The 12,229-nt window shown below is 41.7% G+C and overlaps 1 long non-coding RNA gene across 1 annotated transcript; it reads left to right on the top strand.

Annotated features, from left to right (window-relative positions):
• Window positions 1-7,129: 7,129 nt before the first annotated feature.
• On the top strand, window positions 7,130-11,935 carry LOC134506075 (uncharacterized). The gene is made up of 3 exons (XR_010068772.1): window positions 7,130-7,292; window positions 9,158-9,250; window positions 11,602-11,935. It is a non-coding gene; the product is annotated as an uncharacterized LOC134506075 (long non-coding RNA).
• The last annotated feature ends 294 nt before the right edge of the window (window positions 11,936-12,229 follow it).

Below are 12,229 nucleotides of genomic sequence, written 5' to 3'. Positions count from 1 at the left end.
ACTTTGCTCAAAATCTAGAAAGAGGCAAAGATGTAAAAGAGGTCATCAGTCCTAAAAGGTACAGTTGGGAGACAAGAGCGTAAAACAAGAATTTTCCAGCTTGGCACCTAGAAAGCTGTGAGGGCTTCCCAGCCCCCAGGTGTCAGACTCCCCAACCTCAATGTTTTCAGAACATCCTGCTTGGGTTCGCATCCATCTTCATCAAGCCCGTGTCAACAGACTCTGTGTCTCCAGAAGGGAGGGGGAACCAACTTGGAGTGTGAACTGAGTTGTTTAGGCTAGGTGTTCGTGGCTCAATGACGTCCGGGCACATACCATCCAGGCCATCTGGTGGCAAGGGGGGGAGCACATGCTTTGATGGGAAAAGGGGTGGGGGGAAGGGGAAACGGGGATTTTTAAACCATGGAGCATGCTGGAAAAGTCCATTCGCAACTTTGCTTTGTACCAGATGCTTTGCTTCATTAAACAGTCGGAAGAGCCCAAGCGTCAGGACTGTCTTTGTGTGAATACTCAAGCATGTGAATCGTTACACCAGGGATGGGCAGCAGATGCACAAAGAAAGCAAAATCAGATGGCAAGAAACCATCAGCCCTGATGACTGCTTCATATCAGCAGTGCCTGCTAGTGAACTTAAATGCCTTGGAAGCCACATCAATGTTTCTGACTCAACCCCACTGGACTCTTTCTGAAATTTTCAGGTTGAGAAAATTTCAGGTGCTGGGACAGGCCAAACTGATGCTGTCCAAAAGTTCTGGTCAAATGTAAAAAAATATCATTGGCTTACTTGGTAGGAGTGAATGGAAGCTGGCAAGCATCAAATGGCCAACCTTTGTTGCAGTCCAAAGCTTTAAAAAATTGTATTTCACAGATCAGAGAAGTGATTCATTTATTTATTGTTTTAAAAAGTGACTATAAAGAGCCATTGCTTCCGGTCTGCAATGCAGAACATGGTGTGTTTGAGCTATACACTTGGTCGATCAGCCTGCTCAGCGCTTGTAAGAATATATTTACAGGCTGTTATCTCTACAGATATGTTTCATTATCAAACCCTGGCAGATAAAATTGCCCAGCATTTGTAAGTGTGAACTTATTCACCTGGCTGATGCAACTTGATGCCATTTCTCAAGATTTCTGAAGAAAAGCCCTGACCAAGGATATTCTTGGCATTTTAACATTCTGGGTTGCAGAAAAGCCAACCAGATGCCTTTCAGAAGCCTGCAGGAAAAACTGAAGGGTGGTTTTGTGCTTCCAATGTTGCTTATACAAACCAACATTAAATTTGCCTGGCCTTCTTTTAAAAACAGTAATATTGGTGGCCACTACCACCGTAGCTGATAACAGTGAATTCCACAGCATAGAAACTTTGATTCCCCCCCCAAAAAAATCTGGAGGATCCCAACTTCTATTGATGTAAGAAAAGGAGAAATCATCTTTCTGCACAGGACATTGGTTTATATACCTTTATATATCTTGGCTTTCATTACTTTGCTCTAAACTAAAAAGCCTCAGAGCTGTAGTAGAGAGCAATAGAGAAGCTGTTTTAACCTGCCAATCATTCTTCTTTTCTTTCTCTGTGACTTCTCTAGGTCTGTAAGGCTGGAGATTCAGTAAACAGACGGTCCTAACATAGATACACATAAAGTCACTCATTCATGTTTCCTAAGTGTAACAAATCTTCCATAGATCTCAACTTTATAGTTGGGAATTAGCTGCACCTGTAATATTACAGGAAGTCTAGAATATTATGGAAGGAATGTTCTTCATATGCTTCATGTACCTATTTTATATTTCCTGTTCTTAATTTCCTGGGCACTTTACAACTTTAGATTTGTTATTAAGTGTTATAAAGTGTTTAAAGAGTGAGTAGCTGCCTTTTTTTTTTTAAAGAACAAACAACCCTGGATTTCCGGTGCTCTCCTATTTAATTATTAACCAGGTTCAACCTTGGTTTTTTAAGATCAACCAAGATTGGCTAGGTGCTCAATTCATATATGAGGAGCACTAATCTGGTGGTTTTATTTCAATTTGTTTCTTAATAGGATTCTAAGTGTGGAATTCACTTTATTTACCATCACACTCGGTTGTTTTTCTTGAGCTATCTGGATTGGCGTGTGTATTTCTGCATTGCTTGTGCCGAACTGTATTTCCCATCTTAAGGTTCAGTCATTCAGCCTTGAGATCATGTTCCGCAATTCTTCAAAGCTCTTTTTGATTTTGCCACCCTGAAATAAATTGTATCTTCCTTATCTTGGCGAGACTGTAAGTGAATCTTCAAGCTGTGTTGCATTGCTTGAAGCCCTCTGTTCCCTGAATATCACACAGATTAATGTTTTTTCTTTCAACCGCATTTCTACAGGAATTACAGTAAGTCTGGCTGAGAAAGTGATTTTATTATGCGTAAAGCTACAGGATGATTACACAAGATGTACAGTATAATGAGCTGGTCACACCCTTGATTAATGTTTAACAGGCATATACAAAGCATTCTTTCTGTTAAAAGGGAAAAATCCCCTTTAAAATCATGTGCCAAAACTCTCAGCTAAATGATCTGTTATTCAAGGCTGCCTTGGCAAACCCACATTAGGAGATCTGACTTGTCAAGACATTAGGACCTTAATACTATTCTGCACAGATGATATTATGGGATAGTAAAACAGATTAGGAGGAAGAGATGTTGAGTTTGCCACTAGCTCCTATCACCACCATTGACATGGTTTGAAATCTTCAGGCTGTGAAAGGCTGGTGAGATCTAAACAAAGTTACATTAACCAACTAATAGGTTCCCTGATATTCTAATCTCAGCCTGAAAAATACAGAAGCTGTGACAGTTCACTGTTAAGCATAGAATCAACCCTAAACACAACTTTGAAATCCCTAGGATGGCTGATGACATGATCTCAATCTCTCTCTGTCACAGTGCAGCCCTCATGCAGTTACAAGTATTCAGATGTTGATAGTTGTTTAGCTATAGTTAATATATAACTGAAAATAAAAGATTAAAACTATAAATTACAGGTCTGTGGGAAAGTGGTAGCATGTAAATACTCTTCCTAGCTTAGCCTTCCTGCCTCTGTGAGGTCTGAACTACATCCAGATGCTTCTGAGTAACATCTCCACCTAGTGTCAGCCAAGAGGTTTAGAGCTTTTTCTTTGAATACCCAGCAAGGAAACTTTGCAACGTGACTTTGTTGCATGTTCATCAGTAAGGAAATAGGATAAGGATACCCTCCATGATTCAGAAAATATGGACATTTACCTGCCTTCCGTTTTGCAGTTCAGAACAATTCCACTTGTATTTTCAAATCCCCATAGGACATTTTGAGGAAGATAGGGCAGTCCTGGTGAGAGGACAGAATCTGTACCTAGTTGTTGTTTTTTTTCCTACATTAAAACACCTAGACAGAAAACCATAATATATCTTGATTGAAGACCTAGAGACTGTAACTTGCTCTACCAACAAAGAAACATCTCTTCACCATTGGCTCCAAAGGTTGAAATACTAAGAAATCATCCTGAGTTACTAGGTTTGATCAACACAGAATATAAAAGAAATATCTCTTGATCTTGACCGAACATTTCTTTTGATGCATACTAAGATTGTCCTTACTTTCTTCACAGCTGCTCACACTGTTAGCTCATGTTCAGTTTGGTATCCATCAACATCTCCTCTGTGTGTGTGTGTGTGTTTTCACAAGTACTGCTACCCACTTTGAGGCCCCCCATCCTATATCCAAGCCTTTGATTTCTCCTATCCAAATGTGGACTTTGCATTTGTCCCTGTTGAAATTCATCTTGCCAGTGTTGGCCCATTGTTCCAGCTTGTAATCTCCTGAACCTTGTTAGTGTCCCCTAAAATGTTTGCTATCCCCCCTATATTTGTGTCATCCACATATTTGATAACCATCATATTGTCCACTCCCTTGTCCAAGTCATTTCAAAAGATGTTGAACAGTTCAGGGACTAGGATGGAACACGATGATATGCCAATAGTTTTTTCCAGCTAGATGCAGAGCTGCTAACATACACTTTTGAGGTATAACCTTTCAACCAGCTCTGAATCCATCAATAGCGTAGTCTAACTTTGCCATCTTCTCTGTCAGGATGTCAAGGAAGACCTTGTTGAATGCTTTGCCATGTTATAGAACAAAGAAGATTAAGGTGATTTGGCATGACTTGCCAACTAATCCATTTTTTCTCTAAATGCTCACAAATTGACTTCTTAATTATTTCTTCTTGAGTCTTGCTCAGTATCAGCCTCACACTCACTGGCCTGGGTCTTCTTTGTCTCTGTCTCTATCTCTTGAAGATAGGGTTGGATTAAAATGGTCCTAGTTGGGCAACAAAATGTCTGCAAACAAACAACCAAGCTCAGAGAGCACCAAGAACTCCACAGAAACAACTCTATCCTTTAAGAGAACCTGAACTATGGAAAGACCATCCTGATGTGAGGTAATCAAGGAAGCTTTTCCATTTTACTCATGGGACAAATGGAGCAAATATGTTACCCATTGATTTCCTAATTTTCTTAATTATTCCAGAAATGCATCCTTGAGACCTCAAACCACCCCATCAACCATTCATGATTCCCCACTTTTCAAAATGTATTAGTCACCCCAGTGTGCTTTCCAGGCAGCAGCCAAGAAAAAAAAAATCTTGTAAAACCAATATGTATGATGGCAAAAATAAAACTGTTTATAAAAATGGTGGCTCCAAGGCAGCCTCTGAAAGCCACAGAAATGAAGGCATGGAGATGAAAATGAACTATAGGACTTCCATTGGAACAAGGAGGAAAAAACGTGAAGGTTGTTGTCAGATGCAGGAAAGACATTAAAATCAAGGCAAGCATACTTCTCCAGAAAAAGTAAAAGTGCAGAAAAAAGAAGAAAAAAGACAAAGACAAATAGAAAAGAAAAGAAAGAAAAAAAATGAGAATACAGTAAGGAAAAATGTGAGAAAGTGCATGTTGAACCAATGAATTCTAAAATGACTGGTTCTGTTTACCAGTCATTTGCTCTGGAGAAAATATACATATGTTAGGGCTGTAACAAGGTGGCTGCAATTCTTCTGGACAAGGTACTTATATTTGAAGGCATGGGCAGAAAAACCAGATACGGCTGCTTCTCTTCCGCAGATATTTTATCTACATTTTTGCAAACTGGGATAGAACAATCTTGTAATTAAAAACGAAGATCAATGAATGCTGTAGAAATCTAAACAAAGAAATATGGCAGCCTCAGCAAGAATAAGGTAGCGATTCCTTTTACAAAGGGCAGTTTTCAATACGTGATAGGACCTTCCCCGTCCCTATTCCTCTCTGTTATATTCTTGACTTTTCAAACCTGCCCTCTTTGCTTTCTTTCCAGGTAGAGGACACCATGGATGCCTTGACTGTCTCAAGGCAGGTTAAAACCTTGTGCGAATCAGTGCTATGCTTGGCAGTTCTTGATGCTGAGTTTCCCCCATGGGTACCATGGACACTGCCTGCCATAAACAAACTTCTCTGGAGACTGCGCTGTGTGAAACAAAGTTCACAAAAGCTTCAGTGGCAGATGAGATCTGGGATGAGAGGGTGATCATTTATACTTTTTTGTTGTTGGGGGGGGGGGGTCAAAAGTGACAAAGAGGGCTGGGGAAAAAGTTGGCTGCAGTTCTCAAGCCCAAGGGACTGCCCAGGAGCAAAGGAAATAGACTTTGCTAGGGTGGAAATGAGCAAGTCATTGTTAGAGGAAGGTGGAACATCACGGGTATAAATTTATGTCATGTGTGGGTTTTGACACATACCTCTCACTCTTATGTGGAAGCAGATAAGCCACTGACTTCATTTGCAAATTCTGTATCCAAAGGAAATGCCATACAACCTTCAAACCCTCCCTAACACCAGCAGATTGGGGAAAGAAATAAATGAAGCATTATCCTGATGCTGATGACTCTCACTCCATCGCTTTGGAAGCTGGAAGTCCTGGGATGGAACTGCAATGCATTTGTGATCTGATGCCTTCTTCAGAACATCCTACGTCTATCCTCGGAAAGGGACAGAGAGACAGAACAAAGTGAAGAGATTGACAACGTTTGATTTGGTTTTACGAACTTTGCTGGTTTCATGGCAGGTAGGAAAGGGGAGGAAATGTAGGCCGTCCCCAGCCACACTTTCTACACAAGGAGGAAAGACTCAGTGTAAAAACCCATGCCCAACTGTACAAATATTATTAGTTCAGATCAATGTTTATGAGAGCCTTTAACCCTCAAATAAAGCAGAGATTAAAAAGGAGAAGGAAATCAAAATTGGTCAACACAAGGAAGTGTATACAGGAAGGCAATGGTATTTGCATGGCCTTCTTAAAGAATATATAGATATTTTCAAATCACTGGTGGCATTCCTCCAGATGTGTGGGTAGGCTAATTCCTCTCCAGAAACAACGCCCTCACAGGAAATCTGGAGTTGATTAGATGAGATGCTGTATCTCAGAACCAAGCCACTACAGAAAGAGAAGGAGAGATCTGAAGATTTCTAACAAGCTAGGAACCCAAGGGTATTTCTATGCATGGCCTAAACGTTAGGCCAAAGGACGGCTTGTAGACCTCACATTGGCCATTCACTTGGTTTTTCACTGCAGAACCCTTGGTTCAATTTGTAGGCTGTCCTGCATTTCCAGCTCCAACTTTCACACTTGAGTTGTATTTCCCACTCCCTGAAAGCTTCTCAAAGTGCTTGCTCAGGGGGGATAATTGAATGGACCCGAACAAAATGACAAAGTGACTTTCTGCCTCTCGCACAGACACACCCAGGATTCAATGGGATAGGAAGGGAGCCTCCAGCTACAGAGAAAATAACCCAGGGTTGAGATGGTGGTGAGTTGTTTGTAAAACTGCAGCAGGAACGCCTACCCCCTTGAGAAATGCAGAACAAAACAAATGCCTGATCTTATGGCTTTCTGGGCACTGAGCTTTTCACCCTAGTGAACTGATACTCAGAGAAACCTAATGTAACATGACACCTAATCCCTTTCCTCTTCTGGCACTACTGTGAAGCAAACAACACAACTGCCTGAGTCACAAAGTACCTTTCCTACTTGCCATTATGACACCCACGTGACTGAGCTTCTGGGCAACGCCTTAGAGGGAAACAGATTTTTGCAGCAGGAAATCAGTCATAGAAAGTCCTTGGTGCAAAGGTACTGGGGACCACAAAGAGGAGAAGGGAGGAGAAGGAGGCACACAGAGAAGGAGGAATTGGGAGGACTGGGGAACCTCATCTCCCATCCTAAGAAACATGGCCTGAGTTATCTCCAGTGGTAAGCAAAGAGTAACTTTACCTAAAGCCAAGTGTTATTTCCAAGCGGGCTTTCCCCCTTAACAGGGTGGGGATTAAATCCTTTTGCTGGACAGGATTGGGCACGGATGCTTTAATTTGGTTTCCTCCCCAGAGCAGGGGGTGGGATTGGATAGGCTCTTCCAACTCTAGGTTTCTGTTGTCCACTTACCCCACCCCCATCCCACCCACCGACCTCACACAAACATACCCAGAATTATTCACATTAGTAATTTTTCTTGCCCTGGAGCTCCTGTTGCCTTGGTTCTCCTGTGTATTACATGCATATGAAGTGTTGTGTTGCTGTTAGAAGTTCATGGAAGAAAGGACTCTATTTCTCATACTGGAATGGGTGGGGCTGAATCATTGTGTGTCACATAGCTGGAAATCCAAGAAGAAATATAATATAAACAGGATCCACTCTTAAAGCTGGTTTTAAATCTTCAACCAATTCCTCTCCCATTTGCATGGAGGTAGCCAAATGCTTCCAAGATTGATTGTCATCAACTCTAGACAACACGGCCAAGTGCAAGATTTTAAGGTTCAGAGGTTCCCTGCCCATGGATTAAAGATTAGCAAGACTGTACACTGAAGTTACATTCTTTCTCAAGTTCAGCAAAGAAAAGGGCTCATATATCAGGTCAAATTATTTGACCCACCCTAGAATGTCTGCTATCGAGCAGCAGATCTGCAGAACCTCAGGGAAATGAAGGACTTCCTCAATTATTGCTTTAGCTAATCCTTTAAACTGAGGTTGCCTGGAATAACATTTGGAGACCGCTGAATGTTCTGTGCTCAGCAACCAAGATCGGATTCTTCAGCTATCTTGTAAGACTTTTGTTTTTTTAAAGGATACTCAACTGTTAAAGAGAAAAGTATTCTACTTCCCTCTCTTTCCACATGGAGGAGTGATCAACTAGCTCTCTGCTCCCTCCTTCCAGCTTTTTATTATCACAAGCTGCCTTCTGCCAAATCTTAGAGACTGTATATACTGTAACACTGTATATAGTATTTCTGTACAGAATTAGATTAAGTAGAAGCTATTCTGGCTATAAGCTTGGCTGGCTTCAAAAAAAGGGTTGGGCCAGTTAATGGAAGTCCTGGGATCAATGGCTCTTAGCCTTGATGGCTGTGGGACTGCTTCTGAAGGCCATCTGCTGTGATCTTAGTAGGCTTCCTTGTGCAGTGAGTAGGCCACTGTGAGAACAGACTGATGGACTAGATGGGCCAGAGGTCTGATCCAGCTGGGCACAGCTCATGTTTTCATGTAAAATGAACTAAATGTCAGTTGAATTATCTCAGCATTGTGATTAACCCTTCTTTTAGGTCTCCTCTCTCATCAGACTCTTATTTTATACTTTATGGTATATGGAATAGCACTCTGCTAGTGGTTAAGGCACTGGACTAGAAACTGGGAGACTGTGAGTTCTGGTCCTGCCCTAGGCACGAAGCCAGCTGGGTGACCTTGGGCCAGTCTCTTTCTCTCAGCCCTAGGAAGGAGGCAATGGCAAACCACTTCTGAAAAAAAAACTAGCCAAGAAAACTGCAGGGACTTGTCCAGGCAGTCTCCGAGAATGAGACATGACTGAATGGATAGAAACAAAAACATTAATACGGCTATTGCCCCCCGCCAGTGATATTAATTTAGTTGAAGAATATACAGATGCGTTCAAATGCCCAGCTCTCACAATTCTACAGCTAGCAGGTCTGTCGGCTGAAAGTTCTAGAAGTTGTAGACACAACATATCCTGACAGACAAAAACTTTACCATAGATTTTCATTTGTTCAGGTTAGATGAATCTGGGTGCTGCTATTCCTCCTTACTTTTTTTCTTTCTGTGGCTTCTAGCCTGCAGGTATGTGGGAGAAAAACTTAGAACCTGCTTCTGCTTCTGCTGTAAAAAGGATGAGGAGGAACCAGAATCTTTTACTCAACCTAGAGGTAAGACAAACTGGAAAATCTCTGCTGGGGGTGGGAATAAAAATATAAAATTAATGCTGGGCCAAATGGGTCCTCCAATTTCACAAAAACCTTACCTACCTACCTACCGTCCTTTTCTCTCCCCTCCCTCCCTCCCTCCCTCCCTCCCTCCCTCCTTCCTTCCTTCCTTCCTTCCTTTCCTTCCTTCCTTCCTTCCTTCTCAACATGCTAGAATTTATTACTGCAGTGGTTCTGAGCTTACCGTATTGCCACAAGATGGCCAGGAATATTGTTACATCTCTGCTCCATCACACTCTACAGTCTCCCTGATTGGTTTTGCTTTCTGGTTGGAAAAAGCCCCAAAGGAAGAGTTTCATTCTGATAAATTCTGCCTTTGGAATTCACAGGAGCATGGAAAGCTAGAGAAGCTGCAAGACCAACCAGAGGGATTATACACTGAAAGAAAGAAAAAAACCTATTAACTATGTTAGAATCCTCCTTCCTTCAGTTCCCTTCTCTTCAACCACTGTAGATTGGCAGCAGCCATGCCATCGAAGAGAGAGAACAGGAAGAGTAGCTGGGGGCACTCCACTTCTCCAACTAATAATTTGGGAACCAAAAGCAAGCCCCATTGTTTTTCCCTTGAGATATCATTAAAGGGAAAGCCAATTCGGTGTAGTGGTTAAGGCACCAGGCTAGAAACTGGGAGATGGTGAGTTCTAGTCCCACCTTAGGCACAGTCAGCTGGGTGACCTCTCTTTCATCCCTAGGAAGAAGGCAGGGGCAAACCACTTCTGAAAATCTTGCCAAGAAAACTGCAGGGACAAATTGCCAGGAGTCATAAATGACTCAAAGGCACATGTGCGCACAAAATCATCACATAAGGGAGGCCAGGAGGAGAACGGTTGCTGAGAACTGCCCACTGAAAGACAGAATATTCATGCACATCTCTGAACTTCCTCATAGCTCAGGAAGAATGCAAGAACCCCGCATGCCTCCCATAAAAAATAAATTGACATTTTTTCTTCTCCCCTGGGGAAAAAAGAAATATCAAAAGGGATTTATTTTGCATCAAAGCAATAGGCAGAATCTTTGCCTGGACTCAAGGAAGTTGCAGTGGCCCAAGGCTTCCTTCTTTTTGCCTTAGTTTTCAGAAAAATGGGTCAGTTGACTCCAGTCAGCTGAAACGGGACATTGAAAAGCAAAAGCTTCCTGACGAGGTAAAAGAAAGAAGTACTGAGTCATTCATAGAACACTGCTGGGAAATAATGCAATGCTTAGAAACCTGATGCAACAGATGCCAGTCTCTATGGAGATGTGCCTCTTCCTTTCTTCCCTTCTCTTGACAAATAGCACTAGAAGAGAATATCTGTAGCTCAGGGTTGAACTGTGGAGTCCTTAGTGCTCTCTGAACTTGGTTGTTGGTTTGCAGACATTTCATTACCCAACTAGGGAACATCATCAGCAGGAGTGAATTTGTGGGGAGACAGGGAGCAAACCTTACACTCACTCCCATTGACAAATAACAGTTCTGTTTTCAGTTACCATACTGTCCTAATTTATTACCAAATGTATCATCATCACTTATCCAATGGCCATTGCTAGAGACATTGGAGGCTATTTAGGAAGAACAGAGCATCCCCGATTTTCTGAAAGGTCTTTGTAAAAAGAAGAAGGTGAAGTGAAGAAAGGTTGGGAGACCTTTCAGTTTCTGAGTGGTCAAGGAAGGGAAAAGATATAGCTAACAAAGAATATATTAGTGGACCATAATGAAGAGAATCAGGACAGATTTTTTCCCCCCATCTCATATTTTCCTAAAATCTAAAAAAGAAAAGAGGAAGTTTAACCAGCCATTTAGTGCATATTGCTCTCCTAAGTCACATTTTCAAAAATGAAAAACAAACACATAGATGTAGCAACAATAAAAAATCAACCCTCCAAATCAGTTCATATGAGAGACAAACGCAATAATGGCATTTTTAAACTATTCCCATCATATCCATTAATTTATATAAGCAGCAAGAAAATGTCGGAGCACAATTCATTAAATGAAACCAAGGGGGAACAAAATGCCAAACATCTCCGCACGTTTCTAAAGGGCTGGTAATAGTGAGGGATGATGAGCATTTCCTGAAGAACAAATAGGGAAGTAGAGGAGGAGGGAAGGTATCACAGCAGAGAGGGAAGAAGATAATGGAAATTTGAGAAGGGATTAAGAACAAAGAAGCAAAGAGTTCCACAGACTCCAAACAGCACAGATATTTCGTATTTTTATGACATTCCCTCCCAGGTACTCAACATCTGTTTTCCAAATCTTAAAAATGTTATGTTATCCTTCCTAAACTTTTAATTTTCTTTCTTTACCTGTGCAGGTCCCCCCGTGGGTGGATGACGAAGACCACCTCGGATGGTAGAGTTGCCCCCAAAATGCAACAGTTCCATTGAGGGCCAACCCATGGGGGCATGAGGCCGATAAAGGACCGCACAGTTCCTCTGGAACAGTGTCTGGTCCTCTTCCTGCTTCATAAGATGCAAGATTCTTTCATCCTTCTACCTGGTCATCACAGACAACACATGAAAACAGGTTTATAAACTCCCCTTGGGGCGGAGGTGAACATGTTTGATTATCCTGTGCCTGTGGTGCTAGCAGAGATAACCTTTGAAATTACCAAATGCTGAAATTAAATAAAAAGAAAATATATTAATTTAATAAAATGTGATTGGTTGACCCAATTGTATTTCTTCAACCAGAGATGGTGGCAGCTACCTAGGAGTGTGGAAGTAAAGGCATTGAAAAAATAGTTTCCTCCCTCTTGAAAATACCACTCCCAATTTGCTAGAAATAAAAATAAATCTGCAACCTAGGTGGCGTGGGGGGGGGGGTGCATCGCTGTGTTAGTCTCTTGCAGCAAACACAATAAGGAGTCTTGTGGTACACTTAAAACACATTTTGTTCCTCATGAATTTAATGGCATCTTGGCCCATCGCATCAGAAATAAC

The sequence above is a fragment of the Candoia aspera genome, chromosome 16 (assembly GCF_035149785.1).
Source record: "Candoia aspera isolate rCanAsp1 chromosome 16, rCanAsp1.hap2, whole genome shotgun sequence".
NCBI lineage: Eukaryota > Metazoa > Chordata > Lepidosauria > Squamata > Boidae > Candoia > Candoia aspera.
This window is presented reverse-complemented; position numbering and strand designations above follow the sequence as displayed.